The sequence below is a fragment of the Macrosteles quadrilineatus genome, unplaced genomic scaffold (assembly GCF_028750875.1).
Source record: "Macrosteles quadrilineatus isolate MER2022 unplaced genomic scaffold, UCM_ALF_1.0 Scaffold_4__1_contigs__length_99947679, whole genome shotgun sequence".
Classification (NCBI taxonomy): domain Eukaryota; kingdom Metazoa; phylum Arthropoda; class Insecta; order Hemiptera; family Cicadellidae; genus Macrosteles; species Macrosteles quadrilineatus.
Genome location: NW_026542597.1, coordinates 89319842 through 89332805, shown reverse-complemented (window position 1 = coordinate 89332805; position 12964 = coordinate 89319842).

Sequence of the window (12964 nt, the reverse complement as noted above, 5' to 3'; positions counted from 1 at the left end):
GACAGTTTTTTGTTTACAAGAAAAATGTAAACAAGAGAATCATAAGGTATTTCTGAACTTTCTAGACTTTTCTTTTAAACGTTTTTAAATCATTCCTATGATCTTAATTAACAAGAAAATACCGTTAAAACATTTTTTTAAGGCGCGGAATTCACTACAAATTGCGATAATAGACGGAACTACTTTCTCAATGCGCGGAGCATATCGCAGTGACTACTTACTCTTGGGCTTGGGCACCTATTTGTGTTGCCAGCTGATTAGAAACTTTACCTTTACCAAGGTAGAAACAGTCAATGTTAGAAATAAGGATTTAATAAGCGATATATCGAATTCGATATTTATTTCGATAATACCTCACAGGTTATATTATGTTGAATTACATCGATGATACAGTTAAGTTATTACACTTATTAATAAAACGCAGATTGAACACTGATCTAATTTAGGCATGTGGGGAAGGTAGGTCGGGGTTTATGAGTATTCGTGACTACATAAAGTGTTTTGAAGTAAGGTTAGATTAGGGAGGTAAAGTGTAGGTTATAGGTAGGTGATCGGTTTATTTATTTGTGTTGCACCATATTATTTTTTATTTTTTGGAATAGTTGGTTAAACGGGGAAACGATTTCAAAAATGCTGCATAAGTTCTTAACAAACCATCTACAGTATTCTAGCATTGACTTTATATAAAGTCAATGATACTAGCAAATTACTACATAGGCCTACAGACCAAAAGAAAAGAACATTTGGATTTGGACCTTTGACCATAGCAAAACTAACATATCTATATCTATAAAAGAGGAACTATGTATGTATGTATATATATGTGTATATACGTTATGGACTCCAAAACCGCTCGACAGATTGTAATGAAACTTTCAGGCATTATTAAGCATCTTTCAAGGATGGTTTGAGTGAAGTTTGGTGCAGATCCGTCAAAAGGGCTCTGCCCCAGGGGGTTTTAAGTGGGCCAATATCAGACTTTTTGATCTACAATGTTTACAAATAAATATAATTTAAAAGCAGATGTTTACTTTCACCAACTGTTTTGTAGGTTTGAATAATCACAACATTCTGTATTAGCATTAGTCATGATTTGAAATAGTGCCCCAGTGTTTGTACAGATTGCAGCACAGAAAACTATTTTACTTTTTAATAAGTCCAAGGTATTAAACCCCAATCGCAGCACACCTGTGCACTCAACAACGTTTAAATTCTCCAATGTTAAATATTAAAACATAAAAACCTTTATCAAAGTATTATAAACAACAAAAGGGATGATTTTTTTTTAATTTATGACGACAGCTTATTTGCAACCAAAAGGTGAGTGAGCGTAGCGAACGAACATTGACCTGGAGGCGAGTAAGCGTAGCGAACGAGTTAACCTGAAAACAAGTGAGCGCAGCGAACGATTTCCAACCTGAAGGTGAGTGAGCGTAGCGAACGAACTTCAACCAGGACGTGTTTGAGCCATGCGAATACTTACCTATGAAGTTAAGCGGGGCAATGCCCGCGGGTACAGCTAGTAATTTATAAAATGTGAAAAGTTGTATATCATTAAATACTATTATGTAATAGCCAATTAATAATTGTTTGGCAAATCCTCATTTTAATGGCTTGGCTACAAATGGAATCTGCATTTTGTGAAACAGTAATTTGGTAACAATTCAGTAATTTCAAATGTTGATAACAGTAGCCTATCCTATAAATACTGTTATTTGATTGCCAGGCCACGGACTATACATACGTCCAGTTACAGCCGTAATAATAAGTAAATAATTAATTACCTGGGCTTATAGAAGTACACTTTCAACCACGGTATGGATAATTGTCTAGGGCTGTCCAGTGGTTTTATTAAGGCCAGTATTAAAATGCCGTCTCTAAATCGTCCCAATAATGATAGAAGACCTACATTCCAGTTACATTACAATCATATCCTCCATCAAGAATACTTGGTATTAACAATCATAAACTATTTCCAGCAAAGAAAGCTGAGTTTAACCGATTGCAATGGTTGAAATGAAGACCAATGTTTATGTTGCACAGTTGAATTTAAATGTCAAATTTCCCCTCCTGATTTTATACTTTAATACTCGTTTTTTAAATAGTTACTGTTTTTTTTATACTTAAATACTTTAACCGATTGTAAGGGTGAAAAATGAAGTCCAATGTTTTTGTTGTAGGCTACAGTTGAATTTGAATGTTAAATTTCCTTTCTCTTTTTTATACTTGAATGCCCTTTTTGGATGTTAATATCAGATTCCAACTACTGTAATATTTTTCTGGTCAAAACTGCCATAATGCACTTCTGGAAGAGGTATCTGAATAACAAGATGTAGTTAAAACAAATTTGTATTATAATTTTTATCAATAAAACAAGCATTAGTATATCTATTGACTTTTTTACATTTAGTTACTTATACAATAATATAAAATCACGTTTGTTCCGCTCAACTGGCTTTCACCTCTCTGAAAGCAACCCTAGTATATTCCAGCATCCAAAGATTACTTCAGATAATCTGCACTGTCTGAGACAATGTCGTGGACGTAGTTGTCATCTGCCTTTGCAAATGTCAAAGTGTCAAATCACCAAAATTGGTTGCTTATTTAAAATGCAATAGTTTTCCTTACCAGTACCTTTCAATGCAGTTTTACGCCTTCTTGAATACTTCCCAATACAGTGGAAGGTTTCACAAATTGTCGTTATTCCAAAACCTGGTAAACCTTTAAATCAAGCATCCGATCTCGATCTCGTATCGGAATATATCTCTTCTTCCCGTGGTTTCTAAAGTTTTTTAAAAACCTTTTTTTTTACAAAGACTCCAAATTGTAATTGATGAAAAAGAATTGTTGCCTTCCCATCAGTTTGGATTCCGCCGAAGGCATTCCACCATGGAGCAAGTAATATAATGATAATAATAATAATAACACGTCTTTTATTTCAAGCGGTTTTCAGTAACAATACTGTTTTTAACTTCTGTTCACTTATAACCTTCCAAGTATCAGGGTATTACAGCTCTATCGTTGGATAAAGACTAACTACTGTGTTTAAATTTGATCAAATTTGCTTATTGTTCCATTTTTTGTTGAACAGATTGTTAATTAAATCAAATGTTTTAAAAAATATTTGCAGACGACACAGATTTTTTATAATAAAATCAGGACCCTATTCTGGCATGATCGATTCAAAAATGCACCCGAGTCCATTCTTCTGCGGGCCCGCGGCGGGTGATTTTGCAGACTCGCAGCATCTGCGTGAAAAAAACACTGCGTGTGGCATACCTCATTACATTTAATGCTGCTCATATTTCTCCCTTTTTTCACGCTGCGTTCTTGCGTGAAAAAACGCCCGTGTGGCCGTAGCCTTATAAACAGACGCTAATCGATTTTAGGCAGGTTGAATGTTATGGAATGACTGGTTACGTACGTAACGATTTAATCAGCGTCAGCGAGTGTTTAAAAGTTAATTGATTATAATTTATAAGCCAATCATCGGCCTCAAGTAAAGAGACACGACTCTCGGCTTTTTAAACAATATTTTTGACAAATACACCTTGAATATAATCTTTCACCGTGACAAAAAGAGGTCTAGTCATGTAGCTACCCACAAATCACTGCGAGTATCAACGGATACATACGACTCATAGTAAACAAACCCGGTTTTGAATCGTGAAACCTTCCATAAGTTTATCATTCATAAATGATACTTTCCTTTAACTAAATCTAAATTTGTTTTTTATTGCTTGATAGTTTTATATTAATGATTAATAAATACACCTCTCTAGATTTAGGAGCAGAGACACCTAGTGGTGACTAGACGAACTGTTGGGCGCTTTAGTTAGAGAGACACATGTTAGTAGCGCTAGTGTAGTCGTCGAACACAGTACGTTGTCGATAAGCGAAACTGCTCGTAGACTACTGAACTGACTTAATAAAATTACAGAAATTTTAATTGTATACAGGTAATTGAATTTGGCATTTGAAGATTACTTGGTATATTTTCTCCATAACATAAAAATCCTTTAATTGAATCGTTCAGCTCTAAATATTTAGTAGCAAAATACAGACTATTAATCCATCGTTTTACGTTTATGTAAAAAAATACAGTAATATTTATTCTATAACTATTATTACCATTACTTTTGAACTAAACAAATAATGAAATACCTAATGAAAACCAGCTGTTGTACCAGTGCTTTGCAACGGGAAACGCACAGGAAATGCAAACGTTTTGAACTGTACATCCTACTAATATTATAAATGAGAAAGTTTGGATGTATGGATGTATGGATGTATGTTTGTGACAAGTGAACGCCAAAAATACTGGTCGGATTGGGCTGAAATTTGGCATGATGATAGCTCACATTCCCGATTAACATATAGGCGTATTCTTATTTCAAAAATCCTTTCGGGCTCCACCCCAGTGGCTCTGGAGTTTCCCATGTTAACCTTATGAGAAATGGAATTATTGAATCTTAACAGCTGTTTCAATTAAACGAGTTGGTTCTGTTCTATGATGTTCAATAGCATTAAAGTTACAAGGATTACCAAACAGGGTGGAGCACTATTATTTATTTTACATTTATGACAACAGCTAATTTGCAACCAAAAGGTGAGTGAGCGTAGCGAACGAACTTCAACCTGGAGGCGAGTTAGCGTAGCGAACGAGCTAACCTGAAGGCAAGTGAGCGCAGCGAACGAGCTCCAACCTAAAGGTGAGTGAGCTTAGCGAACGAGCTCCAACCTAAAGGTGAGTGAGCGTAGCGAACAAACTTCAACCAGGACGTGATTGAGCCATGCGAACGAGATAATCTTGAAAATTAAGAAGTTAAACGGGGCAAAGCCCGCGGGTTACAGCTAGTCTGTTATATAAGATAGTTACACATCGGCCAACACTTTTAGCGACAAAATTTAACCTTTATGGCCTTTATAGAAACGTCTATGGTTTTTAATCTGGTAATTAGTGGAATCTGCCAATTTAGTTTTAATCTTGTGTAGGCTGATATGTGAAAATATTAGCAAATTTTCAAATAATATTTGCACATATATGATTTGCCACTAACTCCCTTATTTACATATCTTTTACTTTATTGTTGACATATTTTAAATTTAAATATTGAAGTTGCAAAACTACTAATTATAAAATTTAAATGAACAATTTCTTAGACAATTTTCTTTCTAATAAATCACAAAATACAAATCCTTCAATCTTCACTTACAATAAATCATTAGCAAAACTAACATCAGGTGTTATAAACTTCAGAAATATTGCTGTGCCTTATTAATTATAGTTTAAAATATTAAAGAAACATTTTCTATACTATAGAAAGTTTTAAATTATTAATTTAGCATTAAATAAGGCAGGCAAAACTTATATATGATTATCAAAACATCAAGGACTTTAACATGTAATAGTAAATACAGTATATCTATTTCTACTCTACTAAAATATTAGTCTAATCAGCGTCAGCAGTGCTTAAGAGTTATTTGATTATAAGCCAATCATCGGTCTCAGGTAAGAGACACGACTCTCGGCTTTTTAAACAATACTTTGAAGAACAAATAATTATCAATCCTACTCGTACCAATTAACGAAAGGTGTGTAGTCACCTTCTAGCTACTCAAAACTCCCTGCGAGTACCAACGGATACAGACGACTCATAGTAAACAACCCTAGCTTTGAATCGCGAAACATTCCATTAGTTTATCATTTATAAAAGATACTATCCTTTAACTAAAGCTAAATTTGATTTTGTACTTTGATAATTTGAGATTATTGATTAATATAAATACACCCTCTAAATTTAGGCTCAGAGACACCTAGTGGTGACTAGCCGAACTGCTGCGTGACTTAGTTAGTGCGATACATGCTAGTAGCGCTAGCGTAGTCGTCAAACACAGTACGTTGTCAATGTTTACGCGAAAACCGAATGGCCTGTAGTATACAACGGATCATCTAGCTTTTACAGTTAATTAAATTTTATAGAGTAACTGAATTTGACATAAACATTACGTGGTATACTGTAATTTCCTCATAACATAACAATCCTCCAATTGAAACGCTGAGCTCAAAATATTAAAAATAAAATAGTAAAACATTATTTTTTATCGTTAACGTCTAATGTTACTAAGAATTTATTTATTTTGTTAATAGTATTATCAATATTTCCTAAGGAACCGAGCCATGGCTCGATATACGTAGTTTATTTCTATTGTATGAGCAATATAAAGGAAACTCACGTTTTATTTAGAACAAACTAATTTTGGCTTTTATTATCTAGATTTTACCGGAATTTTAATTTATTATGATGGAAATTGTAACCTGACAATCTAAAACATTAATTTATTTTACATTACTTGTGATGTAAATAATTAAGGCAAGAATTTAAAAAATAAAAAACAAGTGTTCTTTGGTTTTAGTTCCAGTAGGAAATTAATATACAAACACAGGTCATTTAGTAGCATTAATACAGCATATGTAAGGGGTGTGATTTATTCCTTGGTACAAAAACTTAATCTTTCTTTAAATCAAAGTAAAGCTTTAGAATGAATATTGGGCTTACTCTCTAAACACTCTCGAACGATGGATTAGTTGTACTGGCATTGTTTACTATAAAGATTATCGTAATACACCAACTTTAGCACTAATTCAACTGAATACAACTGTCTCAATAATTTAACTATACAGGGTGAATAAAAAGTCAAGACCCCCCCCCCCCCTCTAATATTTTTCCAAGTAAATATACAGAGATATCCTTTTGGTGGTCGAGCAATCTTAGCAGAAAGTTTCATTTTATCATTTTGAAATTTTTGAGTGTCCCCCCAAAAGGGGGGATTTGGGGGGCAACTCAAATATTTTAAATGTAAACCCCCTTCAAGTGACACCTCATTTTGAAGTGTTTACAAAACCTTAAAGAATAGTGAAAATTAGAGGTCGCTATCTCTTCTCTATCCAAAATGGTAGCCCGTCAAATGTTGTGGAAAATCAATGGTAAAATTATTAATATTGGCTGCCATTTTGGATAGAGAAGAGATAGCGAGTTCTGGTTTTCACCATTCTTTAAGTTTTTTTAAACACTTCAAAATGAGGTATCACTTGATAGGGGTTTCTATTAAAACATTTTTAGTTGTCCCCCGAATCCCCCCTTGGGGACACTCAAAAGTTTCAAATTTAAACCCCCTTCAAGTGACACCTCATTTTGAAGTGTTTACAAAAACTTAAAGAATGGTGAAAACCAGAGCTCGCTATCTCTTCTCTATCCAAAATGGCAGCCAATATTAACAATTTTACCGTTGATTTTCCACAACATTTGACGGGCTACCATTTTGGATAGAGAAGAGATAGCGACCTCTAATTTTCACTATTCTTTAAGGTTTTGTAAACACTTCAAAATGAGGTGTCACTTGAAGGGGGTTTACATTTAAAAAATTTGAGTTGCCCCCCAAATCCCCCCTTTTGGGGGGACACTCAAAAATTTCAAAATGATAAAATGAAAATTTCTGCTAAGATTGCTCGACCACCAAAAGGATATCTCTGTATATTTACTTGGAAAAATATTAGAGGAGGGGGTCTTGACTTTTTATTCACCCTGTATAAAGATCGCATAAATTTTTTTTAAATATATGACTAAAATAAGAGTGAAACAATAGTCGACGCCAGCGCAATCAAACGTCACAAACACAAAACACTAATCAACACTTACTCTATTTTCCTATATATCGAGTAATCTTCAGTTCGTAATCGTTGCTCAACAGTAACAACTCATGATTCCCTTTTGTCCTGTATTATGTAATTTATTAGTATACTGTGGATGACTTGTTATAAACACATGTTACGAGTCTTTTGTTTAATTTTCCATTTTATTTTGTTCAACCAAAAAGGTTACTTTTGAAAGAAAAATTAAATTCTCAAATAAATTGTGTGGTAAATGACGAATTTTACTTAGGTAATGCATGTCGCCGACCATTTGTTTCGGCCTTTAGCACAGACAATGGAAACCATGAAAGTTTCATTAAAGTATACATTAAAGTACTAACATTAAAGTAATATATTGTCTGTGCCTTTAGGGTTGTAAGTCCCTAATTCCTAAACTTACTCAAAATCCTTCTGCTGGATGATACCGGTAAGATCTAAGCACTAATCAGCGTCAGTCACTAATAGCCAGCGAGTGTTAAATAATTAGGTCATTTGTTTATAAGCCAATCATAGGCCTCAGGTAAGAGACACTACTCTCGGCTTCTTAAATAATATTAATATATTTCGATTTCCGATTCCGATTAAGATTCCCACGAACAGAGGTGTAGTCATGTAGCTACCCAAAAATCACTGCGAGTGTCAACGGATACATACGAATCATAGTAAACAAACCCAGCTTTGAATCGCCAAAATTTCTATTAGTCTATAATTAACAAATTATACTTTCCTTTAAATAAAGCTAAATTTGATTTTTGTACTTTATTAATTTGAGATTATTGATTAATATAAATACACCTCTCTAAATTTAGGCTCAGAGACACCTAGTGGTGACTAGACGAACTGTTGCGTGACTTAGTTAGGCGGTACATGCTAGTAGCGCTAGTGTAGTCGTCAAACACAGTACGTTGTCGATGTTAACAAAGACACCAAATGGCCTATAGCAGACAACGGATCATCTTACTATTACAGTTAATTAAATTTTATTGACGTAATTGAATTTAACATAAAGATTACGTGGTATAATTTCTTCACAGTTATCTTGTTCGACAAAAAAATTACTTGTAAAAAATTTTAAATTCTCAAAAAATTGTGTGGAAAATGAAGAATATTTCTGAGGCAATGCCTGTCACCTATCACTTGTTTAGGCCTTTAGCACAGACAATGGAAACCATTAAAGTTCCATTAAAGTGTACATTAAAGTAGGTACTATACATTAAAATACTACCATTGAAGTAATATATTGCCTGTGCCTTTAGAGTACTTGTCTTCTTTCATGGAGAATTATGTAATACTCTAAAGAGACGAAAACCCCATGACTACATCCACGAATATTAAAAAGAAAGTTGGATTCAAATTATTATCTTATTAAAATACTTTTGAAAAAATTATGACTCTATCCTTACCATACTACTTGACTGAATTACACGCGGGTTGTACTAAAAGAAAGGTTATCGGTGCTATATGTGCCGGTTTTATTTCTATTTTGAGAATATTTTTGTTAATTGGTGCATAAATGGAAATTCAACTTTCTCATGGAGATTTGACATGGGGCTAATTCTATGTATTAATAGACAAGCATATCTATTGAAAATCTTTTTTCTCAGCTCGTGTGAAACGCAAGGAAATCTACACAGAAAGACATTTAGGTACCTGTAGATGTGCAGAATCCCTTTATAAATTAAACTAGGCTAAAGAATAAGCACAAAGAATTGATGTTAAATAAAAACAATTACGGGCTTTTCTCAACTCCGCGTAGTGGTCACTTCTGATCCCTCGTGGCTCATAATACAAAAAATACATTGGCCTTATGGTTTAACATGTTGGCGAAAAAATAACAAGAAAATATAAACAAAAATCAAAACAATAAAAAGAAAACCCAATCACATATTTGATTTATTTAGGGTCCATAAATAGAGAAGTTTGCACAATACATATTTTTATTCTAGTTTTCGAACACGGGGCTAAACTAGTATTCTATTAAAACAATTAAAAGTATTTTTTTTTATTCGTGACATCATCCGTGAATTTTATTTTTATTTGTATGCATTTGAAAAATTTTTTCTTGGGCTGTGTGGCAACATTATAACAATTTAAGTCTAGTCGGTTCAGTTATGTGTTATCACAAACTTGTATATAAACAGACACTATTCGATTTTAGGCAGTGTAAACCTATAGAATGACTGGTTACGGTAAAATCCTAATCAGCATCAGCCAGCGAGTGTTAATTAGTATTAGTAGTAATTTGATTTTAAGCCAATTATCGGCCTCAGGTAAGAGACACGACTCTCGGCTTTTTAAACAATATTGTGTTTGAACACGAAAGAGTAGATGTGTAAATTTAAACTGTGACGAGGTGTAGTCATGTAGCTACTCACAACTCCCTGCGAGTATCAACAGATACAGACGACTCTTAGTAAACAACCCCGGCTTTGAATCGCAAAACCTTCCATTATATTATCATTCATAAATTATTATTTCTTTTAACTAAAGCTAAATTTGTTTTTTATTCCTTGATAGTTTGATATTAATGATTAATAAACACACCTCTCTAGATTTAGGAGCAGAGACACCTAGTGGTGACTAGACGAACTGTTGCGAGCCTTAGTTAGGGTGATACATGTTAGTAGCGCTAGTGTAGTCGACGAGCACAGTACGTTGTCGATGTTTAAGCGAAACGGTTCGAAGACTACTGAACTGACTTATTAATAAAATTAAAGAAATTTGAATTGTATACAGGTAATTGAATTTGACATTTAAAGATTACTTGGTATATTTTCTCCATAGCATAAAAATCCTTTAATTGAATCGTTCAGCTCTATCGAAGAGGTTTTTTATTAAGAGGTGAGCTGTATTAATACTGAATGTATTTGCTTATGAAAAGATCAAGTTGACGTTGTTTGTCAACAGTTTTGGAAAGTTGCTGGAAATCATATATAAAAATGTACACATAGTTCACGTGACGATCTTCTTGCAAGTTTCTAACACAAACTTTTTATTACAATTTTCTTGGCTAGATTATTTCGGAATTTAACTCTTCTACATTAATATGAATGATTTGATTTTATACCATATTGGTTGCCTAATGTATCTTCTCATCTTGGCTTCCTTCATTTTGTTTTATCTTCAGTTTCACACATGTGTTCAAACAGTTCATTGTTGTGCAAATTGTTTTGGGTTTTTAGTTAAAAAAATGTTTACTTTATTGAAACATCCTCCCAATCACGGTATTGCCAATATTAACAATGAAACGTTTTTAAATTAAACATTTTATTTAATGAAAATTGATTCAACAACACAATATATGGACAATGTGCTGTAATTTATACTTGAATTAAACAGAAACATTTTTTATTGATTAAACATGAACTTTGGTCGATTTAGTAACTGAATTAAATAGTGATGATTAGTAGTGACCTATAATATGTTTGCTAACACGTATAGATAGCAAATATTTTAATACTGAACGACAACAAGGTGTAACATTGCGTTAAGATGGACAAATAAAACAATTGGGTTTTCATTGACATTTTGATTTTAGTCAAAAAGCCCTGTTCCCACAACAATCTCTCCACCAGAAACAGAGAGAGAGAACTTCTTTCATCAAGAAGTAATATGTAACTTCTCGATGAAAGAAGTTCCCTGTTATTTCTGTTATTTTTGTTATAAGCCAATCATCGGTCTCAGGAAAGAGACACAACTCTCGGCTTTTCAAATAATATCACATGGTGTGAATACATAAAACATATAAATAAATGTACTGCTTATAAGTCTTATAGTCAAGTAGCTTCTCAAAAATCCCTGCGAGTATCAACGAATACAGATGACTCATGGTAAACAACCCCGGCTTTAATCCCAACAATATTCATTAACTTATCATTTATAAATGGTAGTTTCTTTTAGTTTAAGTTGAGTTGATTTTTTGCACCTTTATAATTTGATATTATTGAGTAATAAACACACTTTTATAGATTTAGTCTCAGTGACATCTAGTGGTTAATAGACGAACTTTTGCGCGCTTTAGTTAGGGTGTTACATGCTAGTAGCGCTAGCGTAGTCGTCAAACACAGTACGTTGTCGAAGTAAACGTGAACACCGAATGGCCCGTAGTTGACAACAGTTCCTAATATTTCAGTAGTTTAAATTTTATAGAGGTAATTAAATTTGAAATAAACATTACGTGGTATATATATTCTTCTTAAAATAACAACCCTCAACCCTAAAATTGAACCGCTTAAGTTTTACTGGAATTTCAATGTATTATTATGGAAATTTTAACCTGGCAATCGAAGCATTCGTAAAAGTGGTCCAAATATAAATTAAAAGAAATAATTCCTTACACGAACTAAGAATAGAGTGAGAGTGCATAATTGTCTTTAAAGTGTTCAATATTTTAATTCATAAACATGTATCTGCTGATGTGGAATGACGTTTCACGCCATCCTATGGTCTCTTTTTTCAAGTGTTTCATTGTTTAGTCTTTTCCATATCAGACGTAAGCGGCGTTCTCTGTCTTCTATTGATTCATGATTCATTATCTAGCCTTTGTCTTATTAGACCAAGGCGATTAGCTCTTTCTTGTGGCGATTCATTTTGCAGACTTGCCTAGTTATGCTATTCTTTTTGCTACATTCTTTTTTTTCTATAGGGTGTCATTTTTCTTCTCATACTTTCTCTGGTTTTAATTTCAAGCAACTTTTTTTCTTCACTCGTTGCTATTTCGCAAATTTTAAATTTAGTACCTGAATTATTTTTTAACCGAATCGTTCTTTCTATCTCTGTTTAATTTTTACGGTAATTTTTTATTTCTACTGATCCTTTTGTATCCCTCTCCATGACTGCTATACTGAATCAATGCATTTTGTTTGAAGTTGGAATGAGGTATAAACTTGGATGAGTTCTCGAACCAGCGTGATCGGGCCTTGGGAACAGGGTTTTATAGGGTAAAATACATTTTTCACATGTTCGACCATTAAAACATAAATATTCCCAATTTATATCTAGACCTCTCTGGAGAGCTTGAAAGAACAAATAATTCAGTATATCAAAGTGGTTTTATACGCTTATTATTTACGAACAAAATTTTAAAAATTGCAATTTTAAAAATCCCATGTAATTTATATTGAAAATGTAAAAGGTTTTCGTTTCCTTATTTATGGATATACTTTGATCAAAATAGGCAAATTTATTTATTTGACACTAAGCTAATAATATTTTACTAATAAACACACTTCATTAGTTTATCTGTAGCAGCAAACCTAGGGACTCGTTGTA